The following is a 19,729-nucleotide window of genomic DNA, read 5'->3' as shown; positions in this document are numbered from 1 at the left end:
AAGCTCCCTCCAAGCCATGGTTGATGCCTCCAGGTGATAATAAGCCCCCTCCAAGCCATGGTTGATGCCTCCACGTTATAATAAGCCCCCTCCAAGCCATGGTTGATGCCCACAAGTTTTAATAAGCCCCCTTCAAGCCATGGTTGATGCCTCCAGGTTATACTAAGCCCCCTCCAAGCCATGATTGATGCCCCCTGGTTATAATAAGCCCCCTCCAAGCCATGGTTGATGCCTCCAGGTTATAAGCCCCCTGCAAGCCATGGTTGATGCCCTCAGGTTATAATAAGCCCCCTCCAAGCCATGGTTGATGCCCTCAGGTTATAATAAAACCCCTCCAAGTCTTGGTTGATGCCTCCAGGTTATAATAAGCCCCCTCCAAGTCATGGCTGATGCCTCCAGGTTATAATAAGGCCCCTCCAAGCCATGGTTGATGCCTTCAGGTTATAATAAGCCCCCTCCAAGGGTTACAGAAAGAGCACTTTTCTATTACAACAAGAAAGCTCCCATTATATCTGGATGGGGGTGAGGTGACCGTAACAGTGCCCAAACCAATGGATTTTACACTGCTTATTACTCAGCAATGTCAGCATGAATTTAATCAAGCAGAGACTAGAATCTATTCTACGTCATTTAATTCAAGCAAAGAGATTCAGGACGTATTCACCCCAGTCAGGCTTGCAGCAGAGTGTTTGCTGAAAATATGGGGGTGGAGGGGGGACTGACATCAGCCCATAAGCCCCTTGTAAGAGGCTGCAGCCCGGTGCAAGGAGCATAATCCCCCCTTCCACGACAGCTGTGTGCAGAAAGCCCCCGCCGCAGCAGAAGGGTTAACAGTCTGTGATTGCTTTCATGTTAATCCATTAATAGGACTGACCTTACAGCTTCAGAGGTGCTCCTCATTTGGAAGATGCTGTCTCAGCTCAATCCCCGCATTGGACATGCAAATCTGCTCCATGGGGCGGCTGGCGCCCTCAGCTGGCCGTCGCTGGTGCTGCACCTTTGCTTGCTCACCTTTAAAAGAATAAATAAATAAAATATGTTTTTAGCATCGGATAACTACCTACCTCATCTGTTTATAGTGATGGGGGTGGGTCCTTCAACTAGACTTCCTATTGGAGGTTTATACAGCTAACCCATATCTGAAAATACCAGGGGCCTGGCTGTCACTGGCTTCAGTACTTTCTGGGTCACTGGCCTGGTACAAGCATGCAGTCAGAGTTAAAGAAAACTTTCAACAGATAGAAAGCTAAGATTTACACAGCGATAAGTATAACTATAACCGTCATTAAAATAAAAAAATAAAGTATACTTATTCAGGGGTTTTAGCCTTGTGAATGGAACCTTTGAAGCTTAATTTACAAAGCTCCAATACAAGGATATGATTTTGAATTTAGCCATGTGATTGCAATTCTCAAAGCTCATTGGACTAGACTGGAAATAACAGTCACTTATTTGTTTCTCTATAAAGTATCCTTTTGCTGGTGTTGAGCCTTATGAATGGAACCTTGAAGGCTTCCTTCACAAAGCTTTAACACCAGGATATGCTCTCTGGTTTAGCCATGTGACCAATTCTCAAATCTCATTGGCCTAGGCTGAAAATAACAGTCAATTTTAAAAAAAATACGTATCCTTATGCTGGTGTTTAGCTGTTTAAAATGGAGCCTTTGAAGCTTAATTCACAAAGTTTTAATACAAGGATATGCGCTTTAGTTTAGCCATGTGATTGTAATTCTTAAATCTCATTGGCCTAGGCTGAAAATAACAGTCACTTTTTTTTCTAGATAAGCATCCTTTTGCTGGTTTTGAGCCTTGTGAATGGAGCCTTTGGAGGTGTCATTTACAAAGCTTTAACACAAGAATATGTTCTCGAATTTAACTATGTGATTGCAATTCTCAAAGCTCATTGGACTAGACTGGAAATAACAGCCACTTATCTTTTTTTCCATATACGTATCCTTTTGCTGATGTTTAGCTATGTGAATGGAGCCTTTGAGGCTAAATTCACAAAGCTTTAACACAAGAATATGTTCTGGAATTTTGCCATGTGATTGCAACTCTCAAATCTCATGGACCTAGACTGAAAATAATAGTCACTTAAAAAAAAATGGATCCTTATGCTGGTGTTTAGCCATGTGAATGGAACCTTTGAGGCTTAATTCATAAAGATTTAGCACAAGGATATGCTCTCTAATTTAGCCATGTGATTGTAATTCTCAAATCTCATTGGACTAGGCTGAAAATAACAGTCACTTCTCTTTTAAAACCATAAATTTAAAATAGGATTCCTAGTTCTGGTGTGTTTTTGTCTTGCGAATAGAGCCTCGGGGCTTAATTCACAAAGCTATAAACACAAGAATATGTTCTCTAATTTAGCCATGCGATTGTCATTCTTAAATCTCATTGACCTAGACTAAAAAAAATAACAGTCACTTAAAAAAAAAAAAAACAGTCACTTAAAAAAAAAAAAGTATCTGGCGCCTTTGAGGCTTAATTCACAAAAAAAAGTATACTTATGCTGTTGTTTAGCCATGTGACTGGAGCCTTTGAAGCTTAATTCACAAAGCTCCAATATGAGAATATGCTCCCTAGTTTGGTCATTTTAAAAAAAGAATACAAGTTTTTACCGCGATTTTGCCACGATTTTTGCTGCAATTTTGTTCAGGTCACCAATGTAAAAAGCAGAAAAATGCCTGTAATCTGCCCCAAAGAAGCTCATGTTTCAAATGTGAACAGGTGCCACTGAAATGAATGGGATTTTGCTTGTTGGGCATTTTTCAGGCGTTTTATAAACATTTTTTAAGCTGAAACAGAACGATACGCCATGTGACTGCAATTCTCAAAATCTCATTGGGATTAGGCTAAAAATAACTGTCACTTTTTGTGATGAAGTATCCTTACCCTGGAGTGTTAGCTGTGTGAAATCAGCCAGTCTGTAACCGTTTCATTCTGCCAAACGCCGGTTTCCAGGCTTTCTTCAATACTCAATTCACAAAATTAGCACCATTTATTCTAACCAAAAATGACAGTTATTTTCAGTGGAGTCCAATGCGACTTGAGAATTAAAGCCACACAGCTAAAAAATAGAGAGCCTGTGGCTCCGTTCACACTTGTGCGACTCGCAGCCCGTTCTTTTCAGTGGCATCCGTTTAAATAAATAAATCGGTGCGTTTTAAAGTCTCAGTGATTTTGGAAAGGTTTCTGCACTACTTTGGTGCGATTTTTGATGCGACTTTGGCACAGAGAATGTAAAATCCAATCAAAGTCACACATCAAAAAAGTCGCAACAAAGTGGTACTGTAAATCGTGCGACTTTGGAGATGCGTTATGTGAAGGGGGCCGCGTCCTTGTGTAAGTTACGGACGTCTGACCGCACAGACCTCCTTCAGATCTCAGATTCAGGCTTCTGCGGCTCTAAAATTGTGTGATTTACATCCCGACTTTACATTGCAACTTCGGATTGGGTGCGACTTTGGCTGTTGGATAACTGTCGCTTTAGACAACATTAAGATGCGACTTTCATGCGACTTTTAAAAATGTACATTGCGGTCTCGGGCACTCATGAAAGTCGAATCAAAGTAGAGCAGGAACGTTTTTTTTAAAGTCGCTGCGACTTTAAGTCGCTTAGATTTGAACGGCTTCCATTGAAAAACATGGACTGCGACTTTTCATGTGACTTTATGTATCCAAAGTGGCACGACAAGTCCCCCCACACATACAGACGTGGGAATGGAGCCGTGGATCACAGGGCATAAGAGTTTGTGCATCCTAAAGAGATTGGACAATCATATTGTAACGTATGTGGTCTAGTTGGGGGTTGTACAGATTTGGCTCAATGGAGGTTCTCACCGTTCCAAACAAATCCCCTTCTCTGTATTCTACACTAGGGATGGCCTTGCGGTTCACCCGGCGGTCGGTTCGCGGCGAATTTTGCGTACTCGCGATTCGCCAAACCGGCAGACTTCTGGCGCTGTTCGTGCGGCGGACATATGCATTTACATTGTGAAAGAACTTTGACCCATGATGACACATCCATCATGGGGTACAGGACAGCCAATTGAGACATTTCAGCACATGGACAATTGGACATGGCCCCTACCTTATAAATAGACCTGATCTGGCGGCCATTTTACATTCTGTCTTATGTCAGTGTAGGGACAGGACGCTGTGTGGAGCAGGGACAGACTGTAGTGACACAAATCGCTAGCTATTAGGTCCACAAAAGTCCTTTTAAGGACTGGTATAGGTGTACAGTATATAGGGTTCTGGTGCACTGCTGCTGACTGCTGTGCTGCTGATTGCTGAGTGCACTGCTGATCGATTCTGCAGCTGTCTTTTGTCAGTGTAGGGACAGGACACTGCGTGGAGCAGGGACAGTCAGTTTAATCACTAGCTATTACTATTAGGTCCACAAAGGTCCTTTTAAGGACTGGTGAGCGGTTCTGCAGCGATACTACAAAGAGTGACAAACGCAATTTAAAAAAAAGTATTATAACTGGTGTGATAGACCAGTGGCCCCCAAAAATGACAGATTGAAGCGGGGTGTAATATACCTTCTTCCACATACATACTGCACTTCTCTAGAGACTTTTGTCACAGGGTCATTTAAAAAATGACAGGCAGAGGAAGAGGCAGGGCCTTCCGCAGGGGTGTTAGGGGTAGGGCAGGAGCAACAGGCTTGAGCCAAAGTGGCAAATTGCAGAAGATGCGTTCAATTACGTCAAAGGACGTATCATGGTGCTGGTGTCAGTGCTCTCTCTCTATCACGGTGCTGGTGTGGTGTCAGTGCTCTCTCTCTATCACGGTGCTGGTGTCAGTGCTCTCTCTCTATCACGGTGCTGGTGTCAGTGCTCTCTCTATCACGGTGCTGGTGTCAGGGCTCTCTCTATCACGGTGCTGGTGTCAGGGCTCTCTCTATCACGGTGCTGGTGTCAGGGCTCTCTCTATCACGGTGCTGGTGTCAGGGCTCTCTCTATCACGGTGCTGGTGTCAGGGCTCTCTCTATCACGGTGCTGGTGTCAGGGCTCTCTCTATCACGGTGCTGGTGTCAGGGCTCTCTCTATCACGGTGCTGGTGTCAGGGCTCTCTATCTCGGTGCTGGTGTCAGGGCTCTCTATCTCGGTGCTGGTGTCAGGGCTCTCTATCTCGGTGCTGGTGTCAGTGCTCTCTATCACGGTGCTGGTGTCAGTGCTCTCTATCACGGTGCTGGTGTCAGTGCTCTCTATCACGGTGCTGGTGTCAGTGCTCTCTATCACGGTGCTGGTGTCAGTGCTCTCTATCACGGTGCTGGTGTCAGTGCTCTCCCTCTATCTCGGTGCTGGTGTCAGTGCTCTCTCTCTCTCGGTGCTGGTGTGGTGTCAGTGTTCTCTCTCTCTCTCGGTGCTGGTGTGGCGTCAGTGCTCTCTCTCTCTGTGCTGGTGTGGCGTCAGTGCTCTCTCTCTCTGTGCTGGTGTGGTGTCAGTGCTCTCTCTCTCGGTGCTGGTGTGGTGTCAGTGCTCTCTCTCTATCTCGGTGCTGGTGTGATGTCAGTGCTCTCTCTCTATCTCGGTGCTGGTGTGGTGTCAGTGCTCTCTCTCTCTCTCTCTCCATCTCGGTGCTGGTGTGGTGTCAGTGCTCTCTCTCTCTCTCTATCTCGGTGCTGGTGTGGTGTCAGTGCTCTCTCTCTCTCTATCTCGGTGCTGGTGTGGTGTCAGTGCTCTCTCTCTCTCTATCTCGGTGCTGGTGTGGTGTCAGTGCTCTCTCTCTATCACGGTGCTGGTGTCAGTGCTCTCTATCACGGTGCTGGTGTCAGTGCTCTCTATTACGGTGCTGGTGTCAGTGCTCTCTCTCTATCTCGGTGCTGGTGTTAGTGCTCTCTCTCTATCTCGGTGCTGGTGTTAGTGCTCTCTCTCTATCTTGGTGCTGGTGTGGTGTCAGTGCTCTCTCTATCTCGGTGCTGGTGCTGGTGTCGTGTGCTCTCTATCACGGTGCTGGTGTTGTGTGCTCTCTATCACGGTGCTGGTGTCGTGTGCTCTCTATCACGGTGCTGGTGTCGTGTGCTCTCTATCACGGTGCTGGTGTCGTGTGCTCTCTATCACGGTGCTGGTGTCAGTGCTCTCTATCACGGTGCTGGTGTCAGTGCTCAGTCTCTATCGCGGTGCTGGTTTCAGACAGTGAGGGAGATAGCAGCGGAGAAGCCAATCAGCAGGCAGCACCATGGCTGAGGATCAGCACTGGATTGGCACCTCCGGACCACCGCAGTGGAGCCCTGCATAGGTGGGGGTAAGCGCCGGGCAGAGGGAGTGGCTCAAGCACAGGTTGGCACACTGGGACACTGGCACAGGACTGCGCTGCCCTGACTGTGGCACTGATCATCTCCTGCACCCCCTTCATAGCCTGCCCCGACCTTGCCTCTCCTCCATTGTCTTCTTGCGCTCCTGAGTCCTGAATTGTCAAAATTTCACAGATAAAAAAAGAATGCTTGTCGTTGTTGATCCCAGATTCACTTCATACATGTGTTATGTCAGTGTCCATGTTGTGGGACTATGTGTGCACAGCTAGTAATTATTTTGTGGCTGAAAATATGACCTGGAGGTTTTTAAGGTTCGCCTGCCATTGAAGTCAATGGGGTCCGCCTCAAACTTTGCGGTTCGCGAAGCTTTTGGCCGCGTTTGCGGTTCGCGTAACGTCCCGTCTGAAGTTCGTCCATCACTATTCTACACAAACCTCCCGATTATTGTGTCAGAAACGATTTCCATACATATAGCTGGCCACACACATTACAATCTGATTGTACAATCTTCACGCCAACAACTTTAGATACCAAAATTATGCAATATGAAGACCTCCCTGATCTATCCAATCAATGATTATCCAGGCAGACTCCTTCTCTACTGCACTTGCTAATAGATCTAAAGGAGATTGTACAATCAGATTGTAATATGTGTCTTGAGTTTATGGGGTAATCATACACAATACAATCTGATTGTCCAACCTCCATCACAGATAAAGGTAATCGTACACCATACAATCACCTTTTATATGTATGGTCACCTTTTATATGTGAAGAGGATTGCACAAAAGGTGACCATACACTATACAATCAGATTCTCCAATTTCTTGTACCGATAAAAGTGACCATACATCATACAATCTGATTGTACAATCTTTTTCACATATAAAAGGTGACCATACACTATACAATCTGACTGAACAATCTCCCTCACTGATAAAGGTGACCATACACCATACAATCTGATTGCACAAATGATTTTCGGTACACGGCGACGTGACATTATTGTTAATGAGCGGTGATCTGATACTTTGTCCCTTCTATAGATGAAATGAATGCATTCTATACATGAGCCAATCACAAATCATGTATGACCGGTCCTCTTCATCCGGTGTATATGCCCCCCCTCCCCCCTCGCCATAATGCGACAAGCCCTGGCGTGTTTGTAGCGTGTGCGGATTGGTCACGTGTCGGAGTGTCTTCACACCAGCCAGCGGGGGAGAAAAGCGTGTCACCATCTTTATCCATCACCCAGCCGGGGTTGCCATGGCGATGGAGGCTGCGGCTCCATTATCCCCGGGTACCGAGAGGAGAGGAGCTTTGAAGTCACATTCTACAAAGGAAGGAGATCTGCAGAGCAACCAGAATATACAGAGCAAAACCAGTGTACCTACCCACCCCCACCGACACCCCCCCCACCCCATCCCCAAAACCACAACAACCCCCCCCTCCCCCACCGACACCCCACCCCATCCCCACCCCTCCAGACACCCCACCCCCCACCACAACCGGCACCCCAACACCGACACCACACCCACAACACAGCCAACACCCCACCCCCACCGATCACCCCACCCGACACCCCACCCCCAACACCTCACCACAACCGACACCCCACCATCAACAGCACTGACACAGCACCACAACCGACACCCCACCCCCACCCCACCCCCACCACAACCGACACCCTACCCTGAACACAACTAACACCCCGCCACAACTGACCCCCCAAAAGCACCGACATCCCAACCCTATCACAACATCCCTCAGATTCTGACCCCCGGCTATCACCCAGCCATTCCCTTATAGAGTAGACACTCCCTCTGCAAGCCTGACTTTGGCAGTCAGCTGTCCGGTGTCACTCACTATGAAGTAGCCGGGGTGCTGTCTGGGCTGAGTTGTACATTCCCATGATGCAGGCAGGCTAGTCACCAGCACTAGGGAAGTGCATGGCGATGATCCGGGGGGGGGGTATCAGGGCTGTACCCCACATATAGAAGGGAGAGGAAGCCCCTCTCTGTGTACACATTATCCGACCCCCCCCCCCCCTGCCATGCTGTGCTGAAGATTGGAAGGTGCTGAGGACTCTGATGTGAAGCAAGGAGGGGGGCTGAGGACTCTGATGTGAAGCAAGGAGGGGGGGCTGAGGACTCTGATGTGAAGCAAGGAGGGGGGGCTGAGGACTCTGATGTGAAGCAAGGAGGGGGGGCTGAGGACTCTGATGTGAAGCAAGGAGGGGGGGGGCTGAGGACTCTGATGTGAAGAAGGAGGGGGGGCTGAGGACTCTGATGTGAAGGAGGGGGGGCTGAGGGCTCTGATGTGAAAGAGGGGGGGCTGAGGGCTCTGATGTGAAAGAGGGTGGGCTGAGGGCTCTGATGTGAAAGAGGGGGGGCTGAGGACTGATGCGAAGGAGGGGGGGACTGAGGGCTCTGATGTGAAAAGAGGAACTGAGGACTCTGATGTGAAGGGGGGCTGAGAACGCTGATGTGAAGAATGGTGGGAGGGGCTGAGGATTCTCATGTGAAGGGGTGTACTGTGGGGAAAGGGGGAGGAGGGAAGAGAGAGGCCTCTGGTGTGAAGTAAAGGAGGGGATTCTGATGCTAAAGAGAGTTCTTCTGATGTGAGGGGATGGTGACTCTGGTGTGAAAGGAGGGGGACTCTGATGTGGTGGGGTACCTTATTTTAGACTCTGATTTGAAGGGGGAGGCTGAGGACTCTGAGGTGAAGGAGAGGGGGGCCTGAGGACTCTGATGTGAAGGAGAGGGGGGCCTGAGGACTCTGATGTGAAGGAGAGGGGGGCCTGAGGACTCTGATGTGAAGGAGAGGGGGGCCTGAGGACTCTGATGTGAAGGAGAGGGGGGCTGAGGACTCTGATGTGAAGGAGAGGGGGGGCTGAGGACTCTGATGTGAAGGAGAGGGGGGGCTGAGGACTCTGATGTGAAGGAGAGGGGGGGCTGAGGACTCTGATGTGAAGGAGAGGGGGGGCTGATGTGAAGGGGGGGCTGAGGACTCTGATGTGAAAGAGGGGGGGCTGAGGACTCTGATGTGAAAGAGGGGGGGGGTGAGGACTCTGATGTGAAGGAGGGGGGGGGTGAGGACTCTGATGTGAAGGAGGGGGGGCTGAGGACTCTGATGTGAAGGAGGGGGGGGGGCTGAGGACTCTGATGTGAAGGAGGGGGGGCTGAGGACTCTGATGTGAAGGAGGGGGGGCTGAGGACTCTGATGTGAAGGAGGGGGGGCTGAGGACTCTGATGTGAAGCAAGGAGGGGGGGCTGAGGACTCTGATGTGAAGCAAGGAGGGGGGGCTGAGGACTCTGATGTGAAGCAAGGAGGGGGGGCTGAGGACTCTGATGTGAAGCAAGGAGGGGGGGCTGAGGACTCTGATGTGAAGCAAGGAGGGGGGGCTGAGGACTCTGATGTGAAGCAAGGAGGGGGGGCTGAGGACTCTGATGTGAAGCAAGGAGGGGGGGCTGAGGACTCTGATGTGAAGCAAGGAGGGGGGGGGCTGAGGACTCTGATGTGAAGAAGGAGGGGGGGCTGAGGGCTCTGATAAGAAAGAGGGGGGGCTGAGGGCTCTGATGTGAAAGAGGGGGGGCTGAGGGCTCTGATGTGAAAGAGGGGGGCTGAGGGCTCTGATGTGAAAGAGGGGGGGCTGAGGACTGATGCGAAGGAGGGGGGGACTGAGGGCTCTGATGTGAAAAGAGGAACTGAGGACTCTGATGTGAAGGGGGGCTGAGAACGCTGATGTGAAGAATGGTGGGAGGGGCTGAGGATTCTCATGTGAAGGGGTGTACTGTGGGGAAAGGGGGAGGAGGGAAGAGAGAGGCCTCTGGTGTGAAGTAAAGGAGGGGATTCTGATGCTAAAGAGAGTTCTTCTGATGTGAGGGGATGGTGACTCTGGTGTGAAAGGAGGGGGACTCTGATGTGGTGGGGTACCTTATTTTAGACTCTGATTTGAAGGGGGAGGCTGAGGACTCTGATGTGAAGGAGAGGGGGGGCTGAGGACTCTGATGTGAAGGATAGGGGGGGCTGAGGACTCTGATGTGAAGGAGAGGGGGGGCTGAGGACTCTGATGTGAAGGAGAGGGGGGGCTGAGGACTCTGATGTGAAGGAGATGGGGGGCTGAGGACTCTGATGTGAAGGACGGGGGGGGGCTGAGGACTCTGATGTGAAGGAGAGGGGGGGCTGATGTGAAGGGGGGCCTGAGGACTCTGATGTGAAGGAGAGGGGGGCCTGAGGACTCTGATGTGAAGGAGAGGGGGGCTGAGGACTCTGATGTGAAGGAGAGGGGGGGCTGAGGACTCTGATGTGAAGGAGAGGGGGGGCTGAGGACTCTGATGTGAAGGAGAGGGGGGGCTGAGGACTCTGATGTGAAGGAGAGGGGGGGCTGAGGACTCTGATGTGAAGGAGAGGGGGGGCTGAGGACTCTGATGTGAAGGAGAGGGGGGGCTGAGGACTCTGATGTGAAGGAGAGGGGGGGCTGATGTAAAGGGGGGGCTGAGGACTCTGATGTGAAAGAGGGGGGGGCTGAGGACTCTGATGTGAAAGAGGGGGGGGGTGAGGACTCTGATGTGAAAGAGGGGGGGGGGTGAGGACTCTGATGTGAAAGAGGGGGGGGGGTGAGGACTCTGATGTGAAGGAGGGGGGGGGCTGAGGACTCTGATGTGAAGGAGGGGGGGGGGCTGAGGACTCTGATGTGAAGGAGGGGGGGGGCTGAGGACTCTGATGTGAAGGAGGGGGGGGCTGAGGACTCTGATGTGAAGGAGGGGGGGGGCTGAGGACTCTGATGTGAAGGGGGGGGGGGCTGAGGACTCTGATGTGAAGGGGGGGGGGGCTGAGGACTCTGATGTGAAGGGGGGGGCTGAGGACTGATGTGAAAAGAGGAACTGAGAACTCTGACGTGAAGAATGGGTGGGAGGGGCTGAGGATTCTGATGTGAAGGGCTGTACTGTGGGGAAAGGGGGAGGAGGGAAGGCCTCTGGTGTGAAATAAGGGAGGGGATTCTGATGCTAAGGAGGGTTCTTCCGATGTGAGGGGACGACAACTCTGGTGTGAAAGGGGGGACTCTGATGTGGTGGGGTGCCTTATTTTAGACTGGGGTGCCTCGAGGATTTGCCTTCTTTTTATACTCAAGAAAGGCTGAGAATGGGTAAAGAATTGAGTGATGCGTAATGCTCCTCCCACCCAGCCCTGGCCTCCTGATAGTCAGTCCGTCACACTGGTCACACATTCGGGAGCCCATCCTGCGGACTCACAATTATAACTAGAGACTGAGTGCTTTATATGACAGCTCAGTCGCTGTGCTGCTTCTCTTTTCAATGTCCAGTCACAGGCTGGGGGCGGGTCCAATACATGCTAAATTTAGAGAACTGTCCCCACTCTGGGGACGTCTAGTGGCAGAAAAAAAAAAAAAAAAGTACTGCATAGAAGGTGAATATTGTACTGAGGACATCTAGTGGCAGAAAAAAGTACTACATGGGAGGTGAATAATGCAGCAAAAGCTGTTTTTTGCTAAGGTATATAATGACTGTCCTATAGCACAGTGGTTCTCACCCCTGTCCTCAAGTACCCCCAACAGGCCATGTTTTGGGGGTACTTAAGATTTAAAGCACCTGTGCAAGATAAAGGAAAACCTGCAAACATCATGACCTGTTGGGGGTACTTAAGGACAGGGTTGAGAACCACTGCTATAGCAGATTTACTGCTATAGGGCAGCCGTTCTGTGCATAATCATTATATTATATTATAATATATATATATATATATATATATATATATATATATACACACACACACACACATACATATGATTCTGCACTTCCGCTTGGGGGCGCACTGCTTCTGCTGCGATTAGTCACAGCAATAGCTGATCAGCGGGTGCCCGGCCAATGGATGTCCACCAGCACCCACCAGTCACTGGCAAGAGAGGCTGGACAGCGCTCTCCCCACACCGGGGTTGTGATAGATTTTCTTTACCTTAAAAGCAGGAAAAGAAAAGCCAATACCTCCCTTAGTAAAAGCACCTCGCACAGTACACACAAACACTGGCTAGGCACACACTTAACCCTTTGATTGCCCCTGATGTTTAACCTCTTCCCAGCCAGTGTCATTAGTACAGTGACAGTGTGTATTTTTAGCACTGATCACTGTATTAGTGTTACTGGTTACCACAAAGTGTGAAAAGTGTCAGATTGTCCGCCGCATTGTATCACAGTCCTGCTATAAGTCGCTGATTGCTGCCATTACTGGTATAAAAAAAAAAAAAAAAAAGGAATTCCAGTACATATCCCATAGTTTGTAGACGCTATGACTTTCACGGAAATCAATCAATATACACTTATTGGGATGTTTTTTTTTTTTAACAGAAAATATGTAGCAGAACACATATTGGCCTAAATTTATGAACAAATTAGATTTAAAAGATTTTTTTTTTATAATATATATATATATATATATATATATATATATATATATATATATACATATACACACACGCACATATATACACACACATACACACTTTACTAAAATTAAAAAAAAAAAAAAAATATATATATATATATATATATATATATATATATATATATATATATATATATAAATAAATGTTTTATAGCAGAAAGTAAAAAAAAAAAAAAAAAGTTTTTTTTCTTTTTTATTAAATTGTTGAACTTTTTTTGTTATTAGCGCAAAAAATAACTGCAGAGGTGATCAAATATCACAAAAAAAAAAAAAAAGGAGTCTCTATTTGTGGGGGGGGGGGATGATTTTTTTTAATTGGGAACAGTGTCACACGACAGCGCAATTGTCAGTTAAAGTAACGCAGTGCCGTATCGAAAAAAAAATGGCCTGGGCGTGAAGGGGGAGGGTAAATCTTCCAGAGGGCAATTTATTACTTTTTTTTTTTTTTTTTGGTCCGTTTTGACTTTTGAGGAGGTTGTGTTAAGCGTGTTTGATTTATGTTATTAGTGTGTGTGACTGTTTTTTGTTTTCGCTTTTTTTATCTATTTATTTTATTGCTTTATTTTATTTTTTATTCTTGCTGTGCTCAATAAAGAATCTAATGAGGCGCATAAAAACAAGACCAGGGTGGATGAGGGGCGCATTGTAACACTCAGGGGCCATTTAAAATCCTAAAAACAAAACAAAAAAAAAAAAAAACACACAACAAAAACACAAAAATACATTTTTTTTTTTGTCATTTTCCTAAATAAGTAAAATTCCCAGTTTAGTTAAAATATGAGAGAAATACAAACTCTCACTCATCCCTCCTTAGTATATAAGTGAGGCTGCCAGCCAATGGAATTCAGTCCTCCCAAGTATATTGTTTCTTACTCTTCTATCTAATATTATGGTTATAATGTATATATGGCCCCCTCTGCTGGTTGATTGATGAATAACAGATGCTACAAGCAGTAATGTACATAACTAAGCACCACATTTTTTAACAAAGACAATAAATGAACCCCTTTATAATTACACTAAGACCAGGTATACAACCCACCTCCTCGAAGTTCTCCAGGGATGCAGTTCCTGGTCTCCCCTCTGGCACTGCAGCCAATCAGGAGACAGCTCTCCTAATCGCCGCCACCTGTAATTGCAAAGCGATGTGTAACTTGGCGCTTGGGCAAGGCTTCGTGTTTTTAAAACTTGATCCCATCAACAAAAAGCTCAACTCTGCCCCAAATGTTTCTTTTTATTTGTCAGGTTTTTTTTTTTGCTGCCCTTTGTGTCCCTGTTGAGAAAATTTCACATAATTTCCTGTTCTGGTGACCACACAGGAAGTAATGATTTCCCAAGAGACACCAATAAAATCCAGCAAAGGTTTTCTTTCCTCGCTCTACTTTGATAGAAAAAAAAAAGTTTTATTATGGCCTTTGCCCTTATTGGAGAGATTTTTGTTCACTTCCTGTCTCAGTGACCACACAGGAAATAAGGGGGAATCTCCCTCCTGCAGTTGGATTTGTGCTTTTACATGGAACTGTAGTGTGGTGATGCAAAAGCCATCCGCTTCCGTCCCACAGATATTGGTCTATGGTTAACCAGTAACCCCTCTGGCATTGGCTGCTGATTGGTTTCCTATACTCACATGATCACGGTCTTAGTGGTGTCAGAAAAGATGCTGCAGGAAATCCACTGAATGGATCACACCAGAGATGGAACGCCTGTTGCTGGGGATGTCTGTAATTAAACCTCCAGCTCTGTGCAGGCACCTGTGAAAAAGCAATGAGACAATCACATGAGTTGGGAGATCGGAATTCTGGGTTGTCTACATCAGCGATTCCCAACCTCAAGTACCCCCAACAGGCCATGCTTTGGGAATTTCTCTTAGAATTAAATAATACCAAGCCATTGACTCTGATTTAAAGCACCTGTGCCAGATAAAGGAAATCCTGCAAACATGGCCTGTTGGGGGTTCTTGAGGACTGAGGTTGAGAACCACTGCTCTACGTCACGCACAGTACTGTTGCCATGGTTGATGAGACTTGCAATACACACATGTACTACCTGCCACTCTAATTGCCAATCAATTCAGCCAGCTCTGTGATCCACATATTCCCTGCCACGCCATATAAGCAGCTGATGGCCCGCAATGCTGAATGTGTAGATCAAGTATCCACACCCACCAGTGGCAGCTGGTGCACAGAATTTTGGGGGGCGCAAACAAACTAAAAATTCTGAAATACTGAAAAAAACACATCAAATGCAGCCACTGTGCCCATCAAATGCAGCCACTTGTGCCCATCAAATGCAGCCACTGTGCCATCAATTGCAGCCACTGTGCCCCATCAATTGCAGCCACTGTGCCCATCAAATGCATCCACTGTGCCATCCAATTGCAGTCACTGTGCCCATCAAATGCAGCCACTGTGCCATCAATTGCAGTCACTGTGCCCATCAAATGCAGCCACTGTGCCATCAATTGCAGTCACTTGTGCCCATCAATTGCAGCCACTTGTGCCCATCAATTGCAGCCACTTGTGCCCATCAATTGCAGCCACTTGTGCCCCATCAATTGCAGCCACTTGTGCCCCATCAATTGCAGCCACTTGTGCCCCATCAAATGCAGCCACTGTGCCCATCAAATGCAGCCACTGTGCCCATCAAATGCAGCCACTGTACCCATTATATGCAGCCACTGTACCCATTATATGCAGCTACCTGTGTTCCATCAAATGTAACCACTTGTGCCCCATCAAATGCAGCCACATCAATGCACTGTGCCCCATCAAATGCAGCCACTGTGACCCACTTGCTTGCTGACTGACCGCCACTTAGCCCATCTTGGTGGGGGATCAGGCAGCGGGTGATGGCAGCGAGCCGTGGGATGGTGGGATGAGCAGTGGGTCAGGAGGTTGCTCCTGTGTCCTCCATTTGTCTCTTCTTCCTTCCTGCTAGGCATCCAATCGGAGCGCCTGTGCCTTCAGCCAATTAGGTGACGGGTATTAGACCCACGCCTCCCGATTGGCTGAGAGACTGTTCAGTGTTAGAAAAGCAAATTAATATTCTCTTTTCTAACACACCTGGGTGGACTGCGAGTGCGACGCTCTGCGCTCCGAGTCCACCTTTTTTGAAGCCTATTAGAGCCTATGGTTCTAATCAGGAGCTTCAAAAAACACCCCGTTGCTGTAAATATCAGGCGCCCGGCATTTGAAAAGGGAAAAGGGGCCAGACAGAGGGGGCGGTGCCTGGGCACCCCTAATGGACGCAGAGCCACTGACACCCACCTTGGCAGGCTCAAAATAAAAGTCAGCATTATGGGTTGCCTTTAATGAAGAGAACACCCCCCCACACTGTGTTTACAGCTTGGGGAGCTGCTGCAGACACTGCTTCTGCCTACCACAAGAGGGTGATATTAGATGGCAATTTGCTTGGTCAGCTCAATACAGACCCACCCAGCCTTCACTTCCACAGCGCCCTCTATTGGCAGAGAGAGGCACTTCCACACAGGGGCACTGATAAGGCAGTACAGCCAGCCCTCCTGTACTGGACCTGGGCCCCATCAGTTCAAATGGGGGCCGGGGCCCCTGCCGAGCAGGAGGGCTTGCTGTACTGTCTTATTGCAGACACCAATCCTCTTCTGCCTCTCTCTGCAGCATGGCCAGCTTCTCCTCCTCTTCCTCCCTCCGGCTGCACTGCAGGGGGATTGGTCGTAGCACAAACATCCCTTTCATCTGCTGTTTGGGGCCCCCCTGTGTACTCCTTTCCCCCAGAGCACAGCCAGCTTCCCTCTTCTCCTTTCCCACCAACAGCTGCTGCATGCACACAGGGGGATGTTTCAGGATGGAGGGGGGGGGGGGTTGGTTGCGCCAGGAAAATATGTAATTTGCTGACCCCTTCCTTTCCTGAATAAACACACTGAGTGATCAGTACCAATCACTCCTGTGTCCATTCATCACTGAAGCGTAGTAAACTGTATTTACTATGCCTAAATTTGTGAATGAGCAGGAAGCCTCGTGTGCCTCTTACACATTCTTCTGTGCAGTGGTGGTTGCAGAGAAAAGGAGAGGGGAGGCCCTTGCCAGGTAGGCTTTATGGGGCCCCGTGATTTCTAACAGCAGCCCTGCTTCCACACCAGCCAAATAGGATTTTGAACACAGAATAGGGAGGCTGCAGACTGCTCTGTTTGATACCTGAACCATCTTCAGTAAAGGCAACACATCTAACATGACAAAGTGCCAATCCCTGATGGCCCATGCACATTTTGGCATTGTAGCAAGGTAGCACAATGTATGGCAGCTCACCCGCTCTATGTGCATTATGGTACCATTGAAAGACACCCCAGAATACTGCACAGTAGAGCCCATTGCATCTCACATTTCAGGCCTGTGAAAAACAGCTCCAAGGGTTCATTTCTAATCTACCTTTCCTCTGAAGCCCAATCCACATTCAGATCACGCTTCAGGAGGTGATCGACGGGCAATGTGACACCCCCTCACTGCCTGTTTTAACCCATTTTTTGCAGAAAAATGCACTGCAACCACGTGCATGTGTCAACATGTGTCGCGTTCAGCAGGCTTGCCACCCAGCAATTGCTACATGTCGGGAAGATTTTGCTGCAGATGTGAAGCAAAGCATCATGACCCTGGCATGTAAACACTCCTATTTGCTGCATATTGTGGCTTGGGGGTGGGTGGGGCAGTTGGGAGACAGCAAAAACACAGCTCAACTGTGCATTTTTACCACACACCAACCACACGTCTAAATGAAGCTGGGACTATGTTCATTAGCATTAAAAGCGAAAACCCAACCGACCCCCCCCCCCTTTCCCTATGAGCTGTGACTATCTCAGTAGTATAGTTTGCAGATCTTGCCCTTTTTTGCACAGTCCTTCTTCTAAATTGAAGACAGCCCCCATTTTTGCCTACCCTTCGGCCCGGCCCTGCACTAAAGGGACCTCACCTATATACACTATAGAACAGGACTTTTTTTTTAAAACAGAGAATAGGTGCAAGTACTTCTTCCTTCCTTCTGAGTCAACCCTTGTCTTCACTCCCCTCCCACCTCCGAGCACCGTCCTTTGGTTCCACCCCCTACCCACCTCCGAGCACCGTCCTTTGGTTCCACCCCCTACCCACCTCCGAGCACCATCCTTTGGTTCCACCCCCTACCCACCTCCGAGCACCATCCTTTGGTTCCACGCCCTACCCACCTCCGAGCATCGTCCTTTGGTTCCACGCCCTACCCACCTCCGAGCATCGTTTGGTTCCACGCCCTACCCACCTCCGAGCATCGTCCTTTGGTTCCACCCCCTACCCACCTCTGAGCACCGTACTTTGGTTCCACCCCCTACCCACCTCCGAGCACCGTACTTTGGTTCCACGCCCTACCCACCTCCGAGCATCGTCCTTTGGCATACATTCAGTGCTATAGGTGCCAGAACTGCAGCCCCCCCCCCCCCCCCCCCCCACCACCTCCAAACACCGTTATTTGGTTCCAACCCCTACCCACCATCTAAGTATAATTTTGTAAAGCTAAGAATTTGAGAATGAGAGGAAGCTTGCGCCACTACAGAATCATGTGACAAGAGGCTGCAAAGTCATCCAGAATCATTGTAAAAAGCTTGTTAAATGTGGCTGCAATGTATTATTTTAAACTCAAAATAAAAATAAAGAATTTGACTTTTTTTGTTAACACATCAATAATATTTGTCACAAAAAAAACAAAAAACAAATATGTGACTCATTCTACTTGCTGCCTGCAGTTTTAAAAGTTACATTTGCTGTGTGCATTATATCCAGTAGATGGTGCTGCAGGGCAGGATTACAGTAGTCTGTGCAGATGAGTTTGTAAGTATAGGAATGGAGCCCATTGTGAGAACTCTGAAGTGTGCACAAACACACACACATTTGTATAATACGGGGAGAGCAGGACAATTCAGGATTCATTTAGTAAAAGATAGTTTAATTGCACAGACAGGGTATATGGGCATTGCCCACCAGAAAAGAATCAGATTTGCCTCCAAAAGTAATTTTTAAATCTGCAGTTTTAATTAAAATAATACATGGTGATCCCTCAATGAAGGTCCTTGTTCAGGCACTTGTATATAATATATATATATATATATATATATATATATATATATATATATATATATATATATATAACAACCCTCTGCCCCCATCTCTGGACTGTGATGCACCTCTACTTGAAGCTACTGAAAATGCTAGTTGCCTGGCTGTCCTGTTGCTGCTTTGCCTTCAGATGTCTTTGATTCACTGACCCAGAACAAGTAGTTAGAGGAGGAAGTCAAATTAACAAATGGACTCTTCTCCAACTTAGTATGAAAGTTAGTCATAACCATGTAAAAAGCATTTTTTAGAATAAGGTGATCAATGCCAGTCTCTCACATTTCCCCCCATGATAAGTGAACTTGAGAAAAAATAAATAAATATATATATATATATATATATATATATATATATATATATATATATATATATAAAATATATTTTTTTATTTTATTTGTAGAATTCTTGTTGTGATTATCCATTGACTCCTCACAGTCTCTAATGAGGTTAAATAAACACTATGCTCCCTGTAAGCAAATATGATTTTTTTTATTTCCTATAGGTTTTATAAAGGTATTTTTGTCATTTAGTATTGCTGATGTGTACACCTTACTGATTGGTATGAAGTGTAAATCTTATTAGGACACAGCTGTGAAAGTGGTAAATTAATCTCTCTCTTAGTGATAGCCAGCCCCTGAAATCCCCCCAAGACAATGACGTCTTATATAAGCAACCCCCCCCCCCCCCCATTGATTGTCTTCTACTCTGCTTGAGCTAGGATCTATGCAGGGGGTACAGACTGCCAGGGGCATATGAACTTTTATATTTTGTGCTTGGCAAGGGCAGATCCGTCTCCTGAGACTGCTGGGGGCAGTGGGGCAAAAGCAGACATGACTGGCACAGGGCACAAGGACAGCTGTTGCTGTTAGTAAAGGGACTGGAGCTTCTG

At 47.6% G+C, this 19,729-nt stretch overlaps 1 long non-coding RNA gene across 1 annotated transcript in view; it reads right to left on the bottom strand.

Annotated features, from left to right (window-relative positions):
- The window catches only part of LOC143934936 (uncharacterized), a 129,482-nt gene extending 114,992 nt beyond the window's left edge, over positions 1–14,490 (bottom strand). The window contains exons 1-2 of the long non-coding RNA XR_013263440.1: positions 14,358–14,490; positions 875–1,011 (exon numbers count right to left, since the gene is read on the bottom strand). This is a non-coding gene — a long non-coding RNA (uncharacterized LOC143934936). The remainder of the gene's footprint in view (positions 1–874; positions 1,012–14,357) is intronic.
- Between the last annotated feature and the right edge of the window lie 5,239 nt (positions 14,491–19,729).

Source organism: Lithobates pipiens, unplaced genomic scaffold (assembly GCF_037356315.1).
Source record: "Lithobates pipiens isolate NorthernLeopardFrog02 unplaced genomic scaffold, aLitPip1_a1.2 Scaffold_28, whole genome shotgun sequence".
Lineage (NCBI taxonomy): Eukaryota > Metazoa > Chordata > Amphibia > Anura > Ranidae > Lithobates > Lithobates pipiens.
The sequence above is the reverse complement of the archived record's forward strand: the minus strand, read 5'-3'. Positions and strand labels throughout refer to the sequence as shown.